The 20,928-nt window shown below is 37.6% G+C and overlaps 1 long non-coding RNA gene across 6 annotated transcripts in view; it reads right to left on the bottom strand.

Annotated features, from left to right (window-relative positions):
* LOC309637022 overlaps window positions 1–20,928 on the bottom strand; it is a 98,336-nt gene that overhangs the window by 58,553 nt on the left and 18,855 nt on the right. For all 6 annotated transcript variants that reach the window (XR_014250368.1, XR_014250369.1, XR_014250370.1 and 3 more), the window contains exons 2-3: window positions 17,597–17,777; window positions 9,591–9,722 (exon numbers count right to left, since the gene is read on the bottom strand). This is a non-coding gene — a long non-coding RNA (uncharacterized lncRNA). The remainder of the gene's footprint in view (window positions 1–9,590; window positions 9,723–17,596; window positions 17,778–20,928) is intronic.

Raw genomic sequence — 20,928 nt, 5'->3', positions numbered from 1 at the left:
TGTTAATGGATACACAGCATAAGAACATGTAAATTGTGACATAAAAATAATAAGATGTGGAGGAGGGAATAAAAGGGTAGAGTTTTTACATGCAATTGAAATTAAGTTGTTATCACTTAACATAGACTCTTAAACCTGTCTATAAGAAGTTTCATTTAGGGACTTCCCTGGTGGTCCAGCAGTTAAGATTCCATGCTACCAATGCAGGGGGCCCAGGTTCGACCCCTGGTCAGGGAACTAGATCCTGCATGCTGCAACTAAGAGCCCGCATGCCACAACTAAAGATTCCACATACCACAACTAAAAAGATCCTGCAAGCTGCAATGAAGATCCCATCCCCTGCAATGAAGATCCCGCATGCCCCAACTAAAGACCCAGTGCAGCCAAATAAATAAATAAAAAAAAAAATTTTTTTTTAATTAAAAAAAAAAGTTTCATGTAAGCATAAGGGTAGCCACAAAACCAAATCTATAATAGGTAAAGACAAACTAAAAAGCAGGAAATCAAAGTACACCACTACTGAAAATACTCAATGCACAAAGGAAAACAGCAAGAGATGAAGAAAGGAACAAAAGAACTATAAAACAGCCAGAAAACAATGAACAAGATGACATTAATAAGTCCTTATTGACCAATGATTAATTTAAATGTAAATGGATTAAATTGTCCAACCAAAGTATACAGAGTGACTGAATGGATAAAAAAACAAGACTCAACTACATGCTCTCTACCAGAGACTCACTTTGACTTTAAGGACACACTCAGGGTCAAAGTGAAGGAATGAAAAAAGATATTTGATGTAAATGGAAACCAAAAGAGAGCAGGGGTAGCTATACTTACATCAGACAAAACAGACTGAAAGTCAAAAACTGTATTAAGAGACAAAGAAGGTCATTATAAAATGATAAAGAGGTCAATGTATCAAGAGGATATAACAATTATAAATATACAGGTATGCAACATTGGTGCTCCTAAATATATTAAGCATACACCAACAGATACAAGGGAGAAATAGACAAGAATACAATTATGGTAGGGAAATTAAATATCCAGTTTTCAGCAAAGGATAGATCATCAAGACAGAAAATTGATACAGAAACACTGGACTTGAACTATATTTTAGACCAAGTGGATCTAGCAGAAATATATAGAGTATTCCATCCAAAAGCAGCAGAAGACACATTCTTAAGTGCACATGGCACATTCTCTGGGATAGATTGTATGTTAGGCCACAAAACAAGACTTAGCAATTTTAAAAAGACTGAAATCATACCAAGTACCTTTTCCAACCACAATGGTATGAAATTAGAAATCAATAAAAAGAGAAAAACTTGACAATCCATAAAAATGTGGTTGTTCACTCCTGAACAGCTAATGGGTCAAAGAAGAAATCAAAAGGGAAATAAAAAAATATCTTCAAACAAATGAAAATGGAAACAACATACCAAAACATATGAGATACAGGAAAAATTGTTCAGGTGGGAAGTTTATAGCAATAAATGTGTATATTAAGAAAAAAGAAAGATCTCAAATAAACTACCTAACTTTACGTCTCAAGGAACTAGAAAAAGAACAAACTAAGCCGAGTCCAGTGTTAACAGAAAATAAGGAAATAACAAAGATCTGAGCAGAAGTAGAGAATGGAACAAAATGGTTTTATGAAAAGTTAAATAAAATTGAAAACTTCAACTAGACTTACTAAGAAAAAAAAGAGAGGGCTCAAATAAATAATATTATAAATGAAAGAGGGGACATTACAACCAATACATAGAAACCCAAAGGATTATAAAAGACAACTACGAACAATTATATGCCAACAAATTGGACAAACCTAGAAAAAATGGATTAATTCCTAGAACGTACAACCTACCAAAACTGACTCAGGAAAAAAACAGGAAAACTGAACAGACTAATAATGAATAAGGAGAGTGAATCGCTAAACAAAAACCTCCCAACATAGAAAAGCCCATAACAAGATGGTTTCATGGATTAATCCTACCAAACATTTAAAGAGGAATTAATATCAATCCCTCTCAAACTCTTCCAAAAAGTTAAAGAGGTGGGAACACTCCCAAACTCATTTATAAGGCCAGCATTACTCTGATACCAAAGCCAGATAATATCACTACAAGAAAAGAAAACCCTGATCAATATCAACAGGTCAATATCCCTGATACATATAGAGGCGAAAAATCTCAACAAAATACTAGCAAACCAAATTCAGTGGCACATTAAAAGGATCATACATCATGAGCAAGTGAGGTTTATCTCTGGGATGCAAGGATGGTTCAACACATGCAAATTAATAATGTGAATCACATGATCATCTCAATAGATGCAGAAAAAGCATTCGACAGAAGTCAACATAGTTTCATGACAAAAACTCTCAACAAAGTGGGTACAGAAGGAACATACCTAACCATAATAAAGGCAATATATGGCAAGTCCACAGCTAACATCATACTCAACAGTGAAAGGCAGAAAGCTTCCCTCTAAGATCAGGAACAAGACAAGGGTGCCCACTATTACTGTTCCTATTTAGCATGGTACTAGAAGTCCTAGCCAGAGCAATTAGACAAGTAGAAGAAATAAAAGGCATCCAAATAAGAAAAGAAGAAGTAAAATTGTCTTGGTTTGCTGATGACATAATCTTGTATATAGAAAATCCTAAAGACACCATCAAAAAACCATTAGAGGGAATTCCCTGGCAATCCAGTGATTAGGACTCAGTGCTTTCACTGCAGGGGCCCAGGTTCAATCCCTGGTCAGGGAACTAAGATCCTGCAAGCTGCATGGTGCAGACAAAAAAAAAATTAGAACCAAATGAGTCCAGTAAAGTTACAGGATGCAAAATCAATATACAAAAATCAGTTGCATTTCTGTACACTAACAATAACTATCTGAAAAAGAAATAAAACAATCCCATTTACAATAGTATCAAAAAGAATAAACTACTTAGGAATAAATTTAACCAGGAAGTGAAAACTGTAAGACATTGATGAAAGACATTGAAGATGACATAAATAAATGTAAAGATATTTCATGCTCATGAACTGGGAGAGTTGACATTGTTAAAATGTTTATACTACCCAAAGCCATCTAAGGACAGACTGCAAACTCCATCAAAGTTGTATTTTTTACAGAAATAGAAAAAACAACCCTAAAATTCATATGTAACTACAAAAGACCCCCAATAGACAAAGCAATCTTGAGAAAGAACAAAGGTGAAGACATCACACTTCTTGATTTCAAGGCAATTACTTCATGATACAGGCATAAAAAAAGACACAAAGACCAATGGAATAGAACAGAGAGCCCAGAAATAAATACACACATACACTGTCATCCAATATTTGACAAGGGATCCAAGAATACTCAATGGGTAAAGGACAATCTCTTCAATAAATGGTGATGGGAAAACTGGATAATCACATGCAAATGAATGAAAATTGATCCCCTATCTAGTACCACTCACAAAAATTATCTCGAAATGGATTAAGAGCTTAAATGTAATACCTGAAACCATAAAATTCCTAGAAGAAACCATAGATAAAAATCTCCTTGATACTGGTCTTAGCAAGGCTTTTTTGATATGACACTAAAAACACAAGCAGCAAAGGAAAATAATCAGTAAGTGGGAGTACATCAAAGTAAAAAGCTTCTGCACAGCAAAAGAAACAATGAACAAGATGAAAGGCAACCTATGGAATAGGAGAAAATATTTGCAAACCATCTCTCTGACAGGAAGTTAATATCTAAAATATAAAAGGAGCTCATATAACTCAATAGCAAAATTAAAAACTCACAAATAATCCTATTAAAAAATGAGCAATGGGCCTGAATAGATATTTTTCCAAATAAGACATACAAACGACCAACAGGCACATGAAAATGTGCTCAACATCACTAATCATCAGAGAAATGCAAATCCAAACCACAGTGAGATATCACCTCACACCTGTTAAAATGGTCATTATCAAAAAAGATAAGGGCTTCCCTGGTGGCACAGTGGTTGAGAATCTGCCTGCCAATGCAAGGGACACGGGTTCAAGCCCTGGTCTGGGAAGATCCCACATGCCGCGGAGCAACTAGGCCCGTGAGCCACAATTATTGAGCTTGCGCATCTGGAGCCTGTGCTCCGCAACAAGAGAGGCCGCGATAGTGAGAGGCCCGCGCACCACAATGAAGAGTGGCCCCCACTTGCCGCAACTAGAGAAAGCCCTCCCACAGAAACGAAGACCCAACACAGCCAAAAATAAATAAATAAATAAATAAAATTTTAAAAACAAAAACAAATTAAAAAAAAGATAAGAGATAACATGTGTTGGCAAGGATGTGAAGAAAAGGGAACACTTGTGCATTGTTGATGTAATGTAAATTGGTGCAACCACTGTGGAAAGCAGTATGGAGTTTCCTCAAAAAATTAAAAATACAACTACCATACGATCCAGCAATTCCACTTCTGCATATAAATCCAAAGGAAATGAAATCACTATTCTGTGTTACCGCAGCATTATTCACAATAGCCAAGACATGGAAACAACCTACGTGTCTATAAATGGATGAATCTAGATTTAGATATAAATAGATATAGATATACACAGTGGAGTGTTTATTCAGCTTTTAAAAAAATGGAACTCTTGCCATTCTTGACAACATAAATGGACTTTGAGGGCATTATGCTAAATAGAATAAGTAGACAGAGAAAAACAAATGCTATATGATCTCACTTATAGTAAACTCTAAAAAAGCTGAACTCATAGAAGCAAAGAGTAGAAGTATGCTTACCAGGGGCTGGGGATGGGGGAAGAGGAGATGTTGGCCAAAGGGTACAAACTTCAAATTATAAGAGGAATAAGTTTGGGGGGGGTGGCTAATGTACAGTATGGTGACTATAGTTAACAACATTGTATTGTATACTTGAAAGTTGCTATAAGGTTAGATTTTAAATGTTCTCACAATAACAACAATGGTAATTATGTGAGGTGAAGGATGTGCTAACTAACCTTACTGTGGTAAACATTTTGCAATATATACATGTATTAAATCATTGCATTGTGCACCTTCAACTTATACCATATTATATGTCAATTATATCTCAATAAAGCTGGGTGGGGGGAGAATAATTAAGCTGTAAATTTCTTGGATTACAAAGTTTGAGTCTTACGGTTTTGTTTATTTCTAGTTCTGAGCTCAGTGTTTTGTAGATCTTAGGCACAGCAGATGAAGAAACACAACTTTATGGGATCTCAATCAGTTGGTAAAAAGCAACATTTCTGAATTTAAAGAAACATTCCCTAAGGGACATACAAATCACAACACCCATGTCTGGTTTAAACCAATGTAGACTGCTGGGTATACGTCTCACCAAATCATGCTTTTGAAATATTTATTTATACTTTCTCTGCTTTGAATAAATGGCTGTAAATGAATGAGAGAAAATTTTGATATGATCTGATCACTTAGGATAAATATTCTACTTACGTAAATACAAACTGCTGTTATTATTTTTGCACCTCACTCTAGAGGCCTGAGCCAACTTTTAAAATTTTACATATAAATTTGCTCACGAACTGGTTAGCCAAATGGATAAAGCAAAGGCAGTGAGCCAGGAAAATTTGCATCTGGATTCTATGTAAGACTCTGGGAAAGTGTTGCCCTGCAGTCTCAGAGGCAAATTTATTTGTGTAGTACAGATGGTTGCCTCAGAACAGTTTGTAACACAAATTGCTATTATAGTGTGTCATTCTCATTAATTTAGAACCATATCAGTTTTGTCCCAGTTACAAATGGATAAAAAGTCTGTTGATTTCAAACTTTCAATTATATATACATATATATATAAATATAATAATATATATACACATATACATGTATGTATGTAGATATCTTAAAATATATCTACTTTAAGTCAGGAGGTAAGATAAGGATATGTGAATGATTCTAACCCAAGTGTCTGCCTCCCTTTTTTATTTATTTGTTTATTTATTTATTTGTTTATTTATTTATTTGTTTGTTTGTTTGTTTTTGGCTGTTGTTGGGTCTTCGTTGCTGTGTGTGGGCTTTCTCTAGTTGCGGCGAGCGGGGGCTACTCTTCGCTGCGGTGCACAGGCTTCTCATTGCGGTGGCTTCTCTCGTTGCAGAGCACAGGCTCTAGGCGCGTGGGCTTCAGTAGTTGTGGCACTTGGGCTCAATAGTTGTGGCTCGCGGGCTCTACAGCACAGGCTCAGTAGTTGTGGCGCACGGGCTTAGTTGCTCTGTGGCACCTGGGATCTTCCTGGACCAGGGCTCGAACCCGTGTCCCCTGCATTGGCAGGCGGATTCTTAACCACTGAGCCACCAAGGAAGTCCCTTTTTTTTTTTAATTTATTTTTTAAATTGAAGTATGGTCAATTTCCAATGTTGTGTTAATTTCTGCTGTACAGCAAAGTGATTCAGTTTTACATATATATACATTCTTTTTTATATTCTTTTCCATTACGGTTTATCCCAGGATATTGAGTATAGTTCCCTGTGCTGTATATACAGTAGGACCTTGTTGTTTATCCGTTCTATATATACTAGTTTGCACCTGCTAATGCCTCCCTTTCTTGAGGGAGCACTTTGCTCTAGCATATTTAGGGATTGGTATTAGGTTGGTTCCTGGGTCAGTCCTTGTAACATCTGCTACCTACTCCTCTCTTCTGTTTTCTGCTCATTTTATATCTGATCATTACTCAGATTAACTTCTCCTGATGTGAAGCTGTTATATAGCCAAGAGGGTCTCCATGGAATCGTGCTTATGTGGATTCCGTTTGAGAAGATCATGTGAAGCTCCTTAGAGGTACTTTCTCTTGAGCCAAGTCTTGTAGGATGCAAGGGAATAAGCTACACAAGTGAAAATACTTTCCAGGGAGGGGACAGCATGATGTACTTATTCATTCAGGTGAAAGGGTGAATTTGGAGCTGAAAGGCAACATTGATCACCAGCACAGTATACCCGTAGACACATGAATTGTTTGGCTTAGCTGGAGTTAAGAGATGAGCCTGCAGAAGTGACAAGATCATGAAGGGACTAGAGTATGTAATGAATATGATTATGCAGATACAGGCACTGTTTGAAGAATTTAGTGTGGTCGACAACTATTTCCCTTTACTTCATATTTTGATTACATTTTTTCTGCCTGAGTTGAACCCGCCTCAGTCTTTCTGGCATGGGTGACCTAGCAGTCTAGTTCTGTCTCACCTAGTTAGCAGTGCTCTTGAGAGTATTATTAAAAGCCCTCTGGCTTGTCTCACATTCTCCCAGCCTCTTTTCCCAACAACTGCCTGATTTGCTCCCTATTTCTAAAATTAAACCAATAAGAGTGAGAATTTAGATAATTCATCTCCTTTCTAGCAGAGCATTCCATGACAGACCATATCATGAGCTACTAGCCTGACTCTGGATTGGCTGCCCTTAGGTGAGGCCCCAGCCTCGGTGGTGGTAGGAGGGGTGGGTGGGGTAAAGATGCAGAAATCACATAGTACAGAATGTGCTACCAAAGGCTGTTCCCTCATCAGGAATTGTGAGCCGGGCCTGTCCCCTTTGACCAGGCCCTGGGTGTGGCAGGCACTGTACTGGCATTGGGATCAAGGCCCAGCTCCATCACTAGCTATGCTGCCTTGAATAAGTGACTTAATATCACAGAGCAACTGGACCCAGATTCTTTAAATTGAGAATGAAAAGTACTTAACCTGCAGAGTGAATATGAGCTTTGGAAATAAATATATATAAAGTATCTGCTTCATAGCCAGTGCTCAATAAATGGTGATACACACACACCAAACTTTACTTTTTTAATTTTTAAGAAGCATATCATGCTTAACCCAGTTTATAGATGAGGCTTTTCTTAATCACTGCATTTATTGTTGAACAAGCTAAGTTTTTTCCAATTTCAACTTTATAATTTGACACTGTAGTAAACATCATCATGAATATAGTCTTATCTTTTGAATTATTTTAAGATAAATCCTTATGATATGCTTCATTAGAACAAAGGATATGAATTTCTATGGATTTTTAATGCATATTGTCAAATAGGGATTCAAAATGAATTAAAGAATAATTCTTAAAAATGTTGAGCTTAAAAATTATCTTGGAGACACACCTTAAATAAATATTACACTTGCTTTTTTTACTTTTTTCTTATTTATAGATGTAAGTGGTATTTTATTGCTGTTTAGATTTGTGTTACTATGATTACCAATATTAGATTTAAAAATGTTTATTAGTTGATTTTCCTTTTGTGTAATTGGACTGTTCATGTACTATACTGATGAGATTTACAAAGTCTATATATTATATGCATATACTTATACACACACAAATACATATACACACATATTAATCTCATTTATGATACTCATTATATATTAAATTTTTGTGTAATTTCATATATTTATAGATTTTCCACTTTGCCATACTATTTGAAATTTCTGTTTTTATATCAGTGCTAGATTTAAAATGCATTCTAATATATGGAATGAATAGTCCCTTTTCCTTACTTTCTTTTCTCTTCTTTTTTTTTTTTTTGATTATTTACCATCATCAAGATGGTTGCTTAGTGGGACTTCCCTGGTGGCACAGTGGTTAAGAATCCGCCTCCCAATGCAGGGTACACAGGTTTGAGCCCTGGTCCGGGATGATCCCACGTGCCACGGAGCAACGAAGCCCATGCACCACAACTACTGAGCCTGCGTTCTACAGCCTGTGAGCCACAACTACTGAGCCTGTGTCCCACAACTACTGAAGCCTGCGTGCCTAGAGCCTGTGCTCTGCAACAAGAGAAGCCACCTCAATGAGAAGCCCGCGCACAACAACGAAGAGTAGCTCCAGCTCAACACAGCTAGAGAAAGCCCGCACGCAGCAACGAAGACCAAATGCAGCTAAAAATAAATAAATAAATTTATAAATTAAAAAAAAAAAAAAAAAAAGATGGTTGCTTAGTAAGACTAGTAAAGTGAGAGAAAATAACCCTGACATCATGACTGATAAAGAAAAAGTCAGGGAGAAAGTAGAAAATTGTTGGAATAAAAAAGGATATAACAAGTGCACCAGGGATTTTTAAAATAAAACAATATTGTGGACAACTTTCTGCCGATAAGTTAGAAAACATAGACAATTTCCTGCAAACACAAATGTTACTGACTAAAACTGACTTAAGGAAAAATGGAAAATTTCAATGTATCTAAAACCATGAAAGGAATTGAATTAGGAGTTTACAATCTACAATCAGCAGAGTAGATAGATACATAAGTAAAAAGCCAACAAACTTATATGTAGCTTCTGAGTCACAGTGTTAGTTTCTAAATTAAGGATCAGGACATAATGAAACCTGATATAAGATTGATTTTATTAAAATTTGAAAGAGCCCTGTGATGCCCCTCTTTCTCTAGTGCCCTAATGCTATAGACTGGATATTTGTGCCCTCCCCCAAATTCATATGTTAAACCCTAATGTGATGATATTAAAAGGAGTGATTTGGGGGGAGGTGATTACATCATGAGGGTGGAGCCCTCATGAATGGAATTAGTGTCCTTATATAAAAGGCCCCAGAGAGATCTCTTACCTCTTTCTCTGTGTGAGGATACAGCAAAAGAAGATGGCCATCTACAAACCAGGAAGTGAATGTCTTCCATGTCTGTCTCACCAGACAGTGAATCTGCCGGAGCCTTGATCCTGGACTTCCCAGCCTCCAGAACTGTGAGAAATAAATGTTTGCTGTTTATAAGCCAACCAGTTTATGGTATTTTTGTCATAACAGCACAAATGAACTAAAACACCTGAACATGTGCTTATTTTGCTTAATGGTTAATCTAGGGTTCTTTCTCTGTCTCTAACAATAGAAGATTTATCTAGATTAGTGTTTAATACTATTCATGTTATACTCCATTCTATGCACTGAAAGTTTGTCTTTTCCAAATTCATATGTTGAAGCCCTAATCCCCACTGTGATGATATTTGGAGGTAGGACCTTTGGGAAGTAATTAGGTCATGAGGATGGAGCTCTCATGAATGAGATTAGTGCTCTTATAAAAAGAAACATGAGAGAGATTATCTCTCTCTCTCTGCCATGAGAGGATACAGCAAAAAGGTGGCCATTGTAAACCAGGAAGAAAGCTCTCACCAAGAACTTGACCATGATGACAAGTTGGACTTCCAGCCTCCAGAACCATGAGAAATACATGTTTGTTGCTTAAGCCACACAGTCTATGGTATTCTGTTCTAGCAGCCTGAACAGATAGACACTCTACCATACTAATACGAGAATGTAAAATCCAATCCTTCTTATGAATATCCATACTCTAAAATATATTTACACTTCTATAATTAAAATATTCAAGAAATTCATCCAGAGAAGGGTATTCAAGATCTAGCCTAGACATTGTGTAATTTATATATTGAGGGTTTTTCTTACTGTTCTATTGAAATATGCTCCACGATGCTTCCAGTTGGAAGAAATAGAAAAACCAACCAAGCGCATTTGACTCAAACACTCAAAAACTGACCAGCTGGCATTTACACAAAGTCCAGAGATGGGGCAGCCTGCAGGGTTGGTTGTTTGAGCAACTCACTTGTGTCATCAAGAACATAGGTTCTTTCTATCTCTTTGCTCTGTAACCACAGGGTTTGTATCATTCTACGACTGGTGACTGGTTCCCCTCTGGGTTGTAGGACAGCTGCTGGTTACAGTAAGGCCCGCTGACTTCTTTATTTACATCCAGCAGATGAGAGAAATTGCCTCTCCCTAAGACAACAAATGGAAAGTCTTTATCTTCAGCCTTTGGGGGCCAGTTTACATCCCCCCACACAACGGTAAGGCTAGGTCCTCGAAGTAATCCCTGGCTTCCTGACCAGAGGCCACCAATGGAGCTCAGCTCACTTCCTCAGAGCTCATTGCTGCCACACAATGGGAAGGGAGACGGAATGTTGAGGAAACAAGCATGCCACCCACTACAAAAGATCTGCTCAGAAAACACTCATGCTTTTGCTGAAGTGACACTTGATTGCATGTTCATTTGGGAGTTTGCTTTACAAAAGGAATTGTAGTGTTTCTTCCAATTAGAGTCCAAAGTAGATCGTGCAAAGGTCAAGTGCCGGTCAGAAATCGCTGTTAGATTTCAGGCAATTTATAAAGTATCAAGGCTCCAACATCAATAAAAAGCGTAAACTGATTTTTTTCAACCTAACTGGAAAAACATGTCAGTTGTCAGATAAATCATTTAAAGCTAAAGGTGCAGCTAAGTATTAAGGGCAATGAATATATCCAAAGACATGCATGAGAGATTCTTTCAATTCAGGCAAGACCATTCCACTGACAATCTAAGGCTGCCTTATACCACAGCGTTGATGTATAACCACTAAGACATAACACCCATTAGAAAGCATCAATGCTCTTTATCTGTAGGAAGCTTATTTATCAGTGTGATAGCATCTACATATATAGAACACACTATTTTCTCTTTAAAATTTGTATTAAGTCATACATGCACATTGTAACAAAACTCAATCAGCATCAATAAATGGTAAAAAATCAAATGTAAGTTTCTTTCTCACTTAATTTCCCCAGAGTGCCCTTCCCTAAAGGTTTATCAGTTTCTTGTGTGTCCTTCCCCAGATAATCTATATACGTGACAACATATACATTCTTTTAAAAAATATGAATGGGAACACATGCTACGTGCAGTTCTGTCCCCTGCCCAATTTCATTTAACGATAGGTTCGTACATATAGAGGGACCTAAATCTTGAATAGCTGCCTGAGTACACCCCATGACTCTAAAGCAGAGGTGAGAGCAGCACTGAGCTCAGATGAAGAATGGGGTAGGAAAGAGTCATCCAATGCTCAGGCAGGGAAGATGCAGTTACTAACAGGAGGTCTGGAGGAAAGCACCGCAGCACCTGAAGTGAGGGGGGAAACCTGCCAACAAGGGGCAAAAGTGATGCAGATAAAGGAGGCTGGGGTCTCACAAATTACCTGAGGTTGAGTTTTAGTCTTTCAACCAGTTAGAGACAAACCAAAGAATTTTACCATGCGTCTGGAGACAAAGAGTTCTTCACTCAATCAATCAAGATTTTTTTTCTATTTGTATACGTGGTTTTTGAATGGGCTATTTTTTTTTTTTTTAATATCTGGGGAAAACCGTAATTCGAAAAGATACAGGGACTTCCCTGGTGGTCCAGTGGTTAAGATTCCGTGCTTCCAACGCAGGGGGTGCAGGTTTGATCCCTGGTCGGAGAACTAAGTTCCCGCATGCCGCGCGGTGTGGCCAAAAAAAAAAGACACATGCACCCCAATGTTCACTGAATGGGCTATTTTTGAGTAAACGCCTTACATCCCAGTGTATTCCTTCAACTGGAGTATCCCTGTATTTGAGATTCTCTAATTCACCACTAGATGGACCTATTTGATATTTTGTCTTCCAAGAAAGAGAATGGTTTTTTTATTCAGTGAGATCTTCCTAGCAAGGATTTAGGCCACTGACCTTAACACAAGATTTATTTGAGTTTTTAAAAATATAAACAATTCATTCATACAAAATAATGAATAAACTGTACTCATATACTTAAGTGATGTTACTAAAAACAAATACCTCTATGTTAAACCTCCTGGTTTAAGAAATAAAACACAACCCAAATCTTTTAAGCCCACCATGCCCCCTCTCTGAGCTTTTCCCTCCCCTTTTCATCCATAGGAAACCAGCATTCTGAATTATAAATTACCAGCTACTTTAAAAAAGTTTTATTATGTATCCCTAAATAATATAATATCTAAATTTTACAGGTCTTGAAACTTATATAAAGAACTCATATGTATTTTTTAACATTTTTCTCACTCATCTTTCTATTTCTGAGATTCCCCCATCTTGATATGCGTATTTCTAGTGCATTTTTTAAAAACTGCTCTATGATATTGTGTGGTATAAATGGATTAAAATTCATTTACGCATTTTACTGATTTGGGACTTGCTTTTATTTTCATTCAGTGCTATGATTTTAAGATTCTCATTTTCATTCATGCAGCTAAAATTTAGATAGATTAAACGTTGTTGCTGTGTAGTCTAATAATTCCAATATCAATCTTGGGAGTCTGACACTTTAGTTTCTTATATTTTTTTCTGCTGACTTTTGTTTATTTGGGCTTGTTTCTTCATGTGTTTCAGTAATTTTTTTTTTAATTGTGAGTGCATGTTCCTTTGGTGGTAATTCTCTGAAAATAATGTTTTCTTTTTGTTTTCTCCTCCATGCTAATACATCTTTAATTAGCCAAAGAAGCTCTCTACTTCTCTCCTCTGGAAATCATCTCACCCATTGCTCTGTTTGGCTAATAGTCTTTGTCTCTGTCTTCAGCAATACTGAGGCAAGTACTCTTTCTTTGGTGCAGGGAAATCCATTGTTTGCTGTTGTCTCCAATGATGAATATGCTGAGAAAGCCTGGTGGCAAAGCTATTGCCATTGGCTTCCTACACATGACTCAGGTCAAGAATCAGGTTCTCTCTCTTTCTGTGTGTGTGTGTGTGTATGTGTGTGTGTGTTGGTGATACCATCAATCTGTCCCAGGTTAGCACTTTCCATCAATGTACATGGGTTAGCAGAACTTGATGAAATGGCTAATTGATTTGGCCAAAGTCCAAATCAATCCAGAAGATGTCCATCTGGATGGTGCCCACAAATATCTTCCTCACTTCACAGAACTTATACTTGGCCTCCTCAGGCACAATTTGATGAACAACTTGGGTCACAGATCAGACGGAAATTCCCATCACTCTTGTCAATGTTGATGACACCCATGAAACTGGCAGGGTAGCTTATATCAGTGTGCAGCCTGCCCTCAATTTAAGGAACCATGGTGTGCAGATTTTCTTTACTTTCTCTCCTGTACTGACACACTTGAGTCCCTTCCTTAGTAAAATGATGAGAGGGCCCAGTTGATGCATGAATGGCAAAAACATCAGTTAGGATGTCCAGCATCGAATGATTTGGAACTGCTGTGTACTTCAGGACCATAGGTCATGACTATCCTAGGCATAGGAAGAGCTGAAATCAATGTTTCACATGAATTACACAGGGAAGAGTTGACCCACTAGTGCCAGGCATCTGGTATTCAGACCACGTAGGTAGCATGAATTATGTCCCCAAATCAGCACTAGTGTGAGCTTTCTTTTCTTTCTTTTCTTTTCTTCTTTCTTTCTCTTTCTTCCTTCCTTCCTCCCTCCCTCCCTCTTTCCTTCCTTCCTTCTCTTCTTCCTTCCTTCCCTCCTTTCTTTCTCTTTCTCTTTCTTTCTCTCTCTCTCTCTCTCCCTCTCCCTCTCTCTCTCTCTCCCTCTCTCCCTCCCTCCTTCTTTCCTCCCTCCCTCCTTTCCCTTTCTTTCTTTTTCTTTCTTTTCTTTCATTCTTTCTTTCTTCCCTCCCTCCCTCCTTTCTTCCTTTCTTCCTTTCTTCCTTCCTTCCTTCCTTCCTTTCTTTCTTTCTTTCTTTCTCTTTCTTTCTTTCTTTCCCTGCTTATCCTAGAGCCACACACAAACAGACAAACCTCCCTTTGAAACATTATTTTCCACATCAACCCTTCTTACAGTTCTGGCTTATGCTAGAATCTTGGATTCTACTTCCCACCATTCTTTGGATCCAGACTTTGTCTCCTATTCATTAGAGGCCGTTAAAAGCTGAGGCCTTCTCAGTTCAAGTCACAAGGGTACCCTAACAATAACAACAAACCAGATAAGCTACAAAATCACAATTTTTTAAAGCCACCAGAGATCTGAGGATAGAACGAAATCTAACCAAATGAAAATCTAGAAAGTAAAGAGGCCTTTCTTTAAGAGTAGAGACCTATAGGTGTTTTCATTCTAGCAGAGCAACTGAAAGAGGACAGAATACATCATAGTAGGTGATAAAGAGAAACCAGCCATATTTTAATGAATTTGTAAAGACCGCATGTGAGCTACCATGATGCACTAGAATCCCAAGGAACCCCAACCACAGAAAGAGTATGCACCTACCTGCCAACTATTTCCCACAGGCCTTCATCAAGGGCACATAGATAGTATGCTGAAGGCTGAAAGGAGAGCAAAAGAGCTTAGAGAGATCCCATATAAGGTGCTCAGACCTTTTCCGAGTTGAGACAATGGCCCATTGCAGAGAAGTAGCAAGGCAGAAAGAAGAGATGAGAAATCTCTCTGCAGCACTTGGGCTTTTACTGAGTGCAGAGCAGTAACTGCCAGACTGAAAGCAGGACAGTAGAGCATAGAGAGACCTCCTTAGGTACATAAAGGTAGGGATGGAACTGAAGGACAAAGAGATATTTCCAGTGACTTGAAAAGCTAGAATTCAGACTGTTAAGCAGAGAGAGAAATCACTCATGGTTCAGAAAGCTGTAAATTAACAAAGAAACATCTGATGTCTTACTGGTATTTATTTGGTGCTTCTACAGGGCTAGGGATTCTTAGCATCCTGACAGAATAAGGGATGAGCGATTTTCTGGAGGAAATATTATTTACTTCAGCCACTAATGCTCTTTTATACACTATGTCCAATGTACATTTAAGACTATGAGACACACAAAGAAGCAAGGAAATGGACCCCATGATCATGGGAGGAAAGAAGCAGACTGGGAGATGAATCAGATATTGGAATTATGAGAGAGGGACTTTAAAATAACTACAAAAATGTGTTAGAGGACCTACTAGAAAAGCTGGAGAACATTCACAAACATATGGGGAATGTCAGCAGAGAGATGGAAATGATAAAAATGGATCACATGGAAGTGCTAGAAATGAAAAATATGCTATTATAAGTGAAGAATTTATTTGATGGGATTAGAAGCAGCCTGGACACAAAGGAAGAAAAAGATCTATAAAGTTAAAGACAGTAGAAATTATATAAACTGAAATGAAAAAATAAAAATGAGAGAAAATACAATAAAGTATCTGAGATCTATGGGACACATAGATGTAATAATTAGAGTATGACAGGAAAAGGAGAGAGAATGGGGCCGAAGAAACCACTGAAGAGATAATGGCTAAGAATTTTCCAAAATTTTTTAAAGATTTCGATTAGCAAACTGTGAGCATGTGTGTGCGTGCACACGCGCACACACACACACACACACATAGAACACCACACACCTAGGCACATCAGACTCAAACTGCTGAAAACCATGATAAAGAGGAAATCTCAATAGCAGCCATTATATATTACATACAAGGAAACAACAGTAAGAATGATTGCTGACTTCTTATTAGAAACAAGGTGGGCCAGAGACAATGAAAAGACAACTTTTAAGCACTTGAAGAAAAAAAAGACACCCTAGAATTCTACATACAGCAAAATATATCCTGCAAAAGCAAACGTAAAATAAAGACTTTTCAGATTGACAAAAGTGAAGCAATTTCATCTCCAGAAGAGCTGCACTACAAGAAATGCTAAAAGAGTTACTCAGGCTAAAGAGAAATGATGCCAAATGGAAATTTAGAGCTGAAGGAAGGAATGAAGAACACAAGAAAAGTATGTGGGTAAATAAAAAAAAGACCGATTTCATTATGTTTAAGAGATAGACATACACTTATATCTAAACTGCTTTAAAAGACTATGGGCTACTTAAAGCAAAAACAGTAACAATGTTTTGCGGTGTTTATCGCGTATGTAGAGGTAAAACACATGACAGAGCACAAAGGAAGAGGAGAGAAATAGAACCATATTGTTGTAAGGTCCTTATACTGCTCACAAAGAAGTATAATACTATTTAAAAATAAACTATGATAAGTCAAAGATGTATATTGTAATCTTTAAAACACCACTAAAAAAGTCCTCAAATAGGAATAGCTAGAGAAGGTAAAATGGAATTCCAAAGAATTATTCAATTCATTTAAAACAGGGCAGAAAGGCCTGGACCAGCTTCGGAGCAATGAGTGGGTCAGTGGGTGATGAGTGGGGACTAGGTGCAGTGGCCAGGGGCTGGGGGTAGACAGCCTGCCCCTCACGCCCAAGATCCTCAACTTGTCATGAGGTAGCAGTGTGTTGGCAGACTGGTAGCACCTGGAGTGACTGTAACTGCAGAAGTTGAATATCCAGGGCACGTTGAGGTCCTTCATCAGGAAGAGGAGCCCCCAGAACATCTAGCTTTGAAGGCTTGCATGTGGGAGAGTTGGAGAGCTTAAGAAACAGAGACTCCACTCTTAAAAGGCTCATGCAAAAACTCATATGCTCCGAGACCCAGTACGGAGGCAGTTATTTGAAAGACGCCTAGGTCAGACCCACTTGCTGATCTTGGAGAGCTTCCTGGAGAAACAGGAGGCAACTGGGACTCCCCGTGGGGACACAGATGCTGGCAGCAGCCATTCTGGGGAGGTCACTCTACCACAAGGACGTTGGTGCTGGCAAGTGCCATTTTGTAGTCCTCCCTCTAGCCTTAGTGCCAGGGGATTCCCTGCCCACCAGCCAGTCGGCACCAGTACTGGGACACCCCCAGGCTACATAACCAGCCACCCCAAGACCTGGCCCCATCCACCCGCAGCTGGCAGGCTCCAAACCAGGCAGGGCTTGGCAGCCAACTGGGCCAGGGACCAGCCTCACTTACCAGTGTGTCCATAGTAGTTGGCTCCACCACATCAGAAGGGCACATGCAGCCCACATAGGGGGCGCTCCTAGAGCACATAGCTCAAGGGACCAGAAGGGTGTGTGCTGCTGGACCCCATAGGACATCTCCTGCATAAACCCACTTCTCCAAGATCAGGAAATGTAACCAACCTATGCAATACCTACAAATAAACACAGAGAATTAGGTAAAATGAGGCAACACAGGAATATGTTGCAAACAAACGAACCAGATAAAATCCCAGAAGAACTAAGCAAAGTGAAGATAAGCAATCTACCCAATAAACAGTTCAAGATAATAATCATAAAGATGCTCAACAAACCTGGGAGAAGAAAAGATGTACACAGTGAGAAGTTTTACAAAGACTTAGAAAACATAAACAAGAAGAACCAAACAGAGCTGAAGAGTACAATGACTAAAAATTACACTAGAAAGAATCAACAGATTAGATGATACAAGGGAACAAATCAGTGAACTGGAAGACAGAGTAGTCGAAATTACCCAAGCAAAGCAGAAAAAAGAAGAAGAAATTGTTCTAAATGAGAATAGTTTAAGAGATTTCTATGACACCATCAAGCATACTAACATTCATATTACAGGGGTCCCAGAAGCCAAAGAGAGAGAGAAAGGGGCAGAGAATTTATTTGAAAAGATAAAAGCTGAAAACTTTCCTATCCTGGGAATGGAAACAGGCATCCAGGTCCAGGAAGCACAAAGAATTCCAAACAAGATCCATCCCAAAAGGAATGCACAAAGACACACTGTAATTAAAATGGTAAAACTTAAAGATCAAAAGAGAATCTTAAAAGCAGTAAGGGAAAAGCAACCAGTTACATAAAAGTGAATTCCCATAAGACTGTCACTGACTTTCAGTAGAAAGTTTCAGTAGAAACTGTGCAGGTCAGAAGTGAGTGACATGATATAATTAGAGTGATGAAAGGAAAAAACCTACAGCCAAGAATACTTGGCAAGGCTATCATTCAGATGAAGGAGAGATAGAGTTTTACAGGCAAGCAAAAACTGAGAGTCCAGCAGGACTAAATTGGCTTTACAAGAAATGTTAAAGGGACTTCTCTAAGTGGACAAGAAAAGACTACAACTAGAAATATGAAAATTACAAAAGGAAAAATCTCATTGGTAAAGGCAAATATATGGTAAATGTAATAGATGAGCCACTTTTAAAGCTTAAAGGTTAAAATAAAGATTAAAAGACAAAAGCAGTAAAATCATCTACAGCCACAATAAGTAGTTAAGATATACACAAAACAAAAAGATGTAAAATATGAAGTCAAAAACATTAAACTTGGTGGGGGGGAGAGTAAACATGCAGGGTTTCTTTTAATGCATTTGAATTTAAGAGATCAATTTAAAAAAATTTCTTGTATATAAACCACATGGTAACCACAAACCAACAACATATAACAGATACACACAAAAAAAGAAAGAGGAATCCAAACATAACACTGAAGACAGTCATCAGATCACAAGGGAAAAGAACATAAGAAGAAAAAAGGAATACAAAACAAACAGAAAACAAGTAACAAAATGGTACTAAGTACATACATATCAATAATTACTGTAAATGTAAATGGACCAAATGCTCCAATCAAAACACAGAGTGACTGAATGGATACAAAAACAACACCCATATATATATATGCTGCCTACAAGAAACTTGCTTGAGATGTACAGAAACACACATACTGAAAGTGGGGGGGATGGAAAAAGGTATCCATGCAACTGGAAACAAAATGAAAGCTGGGGTAGCAATACTTAGACAAAATAGACTTTCAAACAAAGACTATAATAAGTGACAAAGACATTACATAATGCTAAAGGGATCAATCCAACAAGAATATATAACAATTGTAAATATATATGCACCCAACCTAGGATCACCTAAATACATACAGCAAGTATTAACAAACATAAAGGGAGAAATTGACACAACACAATAAAGCCAGCCTCACCTGTATACCAAAACCAGACAAAAGTACCACAAAAGAAGAAAATTTCAGGCCAATATCACCGATGAACACAGGTGCACAAATCCTCAACAAAATATTAGCAAACCAAATTCAACAATACATTAAAAGGGTCATCCACCATGATCAACTGGGATTTAACCCAGGGGTGCAAGTATGGTTCAATATTTGCAAATCAATCAATGTGATACACCACATTAACAAATTGAAAAATAAAAATCATATGATCATCTCAACAGAAAAAGCTTTTGACAAAATTCAATGTCCATTTATTATATTGATAAAACCTCTCAACAAAGTGGGTATAGAGGGAACAAACCTCAACACAGTAAAAGCCATATATGACAAGCCCACAGCTGATATCATATTCAACTGTCAAAAGCTAAAAGCATTTCCTCTAAGATCAGGAACAAGACAAGGATGCCCACTCTCACCACTTTTGTTCCAACATGGTATTGGAAGTCCTAGACTTATCAACCAGAAAAGGAGAAGAAATTAGAGACATCAAATTGGAAAGGAAGAAGTAAAACCATCACTGTTTGCAGATGACAGGATACTATACATGAAAATCCTAAAGATGCCTCAAAAAAATCTATTAAAAATAATAAATAAACTCAGCAAAGTTGCAGGATACAAAATTAACATACAGAAATCTGTTGCATTTCTATACACTAACAACAAACTATAAGGAAGATAATTTTTTTTTAAAAAACTCATTTACATTGCATCAAAAAGGATAGAGTACCTAGGAATAAATCTAACCAAGGTGGTAAAAGACCTGTACTTGGAAAACTATAAGACATTCATGAAAGAAACTGTAGATGACACAAATAGATGGAAAGATATACCGTGCTCATAGATTGGAAGAATTAATGTTGGTAAAATGACCATATTGCCTAAGGCAATGTACAGATTCAGTGTAATCCCTATCAAAATACCAATGGCGTTTTTCACAGAACTAGAACAAATAATTCTAAAATTTGTATGGAAACACAAAAGACCCCAAATAATCTTGAGAAGGAAGAAAACAGCTGGAAAGTATCATGCGCTCCCTGATGTCAAACTATACTAAAAAGCCACAGTAATCAAAACAGTATGGTGCTGGCACAAAAACAGACACATAAATCAATGGAACAGAGTAAGAGAGCCCAGAAGTGAACCCACACTTATATGAGCAATTAATCTATGACAAAGGAGGCATCATACAATGGGGAAAAGACAGCCTCTTCAATAAATAGTATTGGGAAAACTGAACAGCCACATGCAAAAAAAATCTAACTGGACTACTTTCACACACCATATACAAAAATAAATTTTAAATGGATTAAA

The sequence above is a fragment of the Balaenoptera physalus genome, assembly GCF_965194825.1.
Source record: "Balaenoptera physalus genome assembly, chromosome: 10".
Taxonomy (NCBI): Eukaryota; Metazoa; Chordata; class Mammalia; order Artiodactyla; family Balaenopteridae; genus Balaenoptera; species Balaenoptera physalus.
The sequence above is the reverse complement of the archived record's forward strand: the minus strand, read 5'-3'. Positions and strand labels throughout refer to the sequence as shown.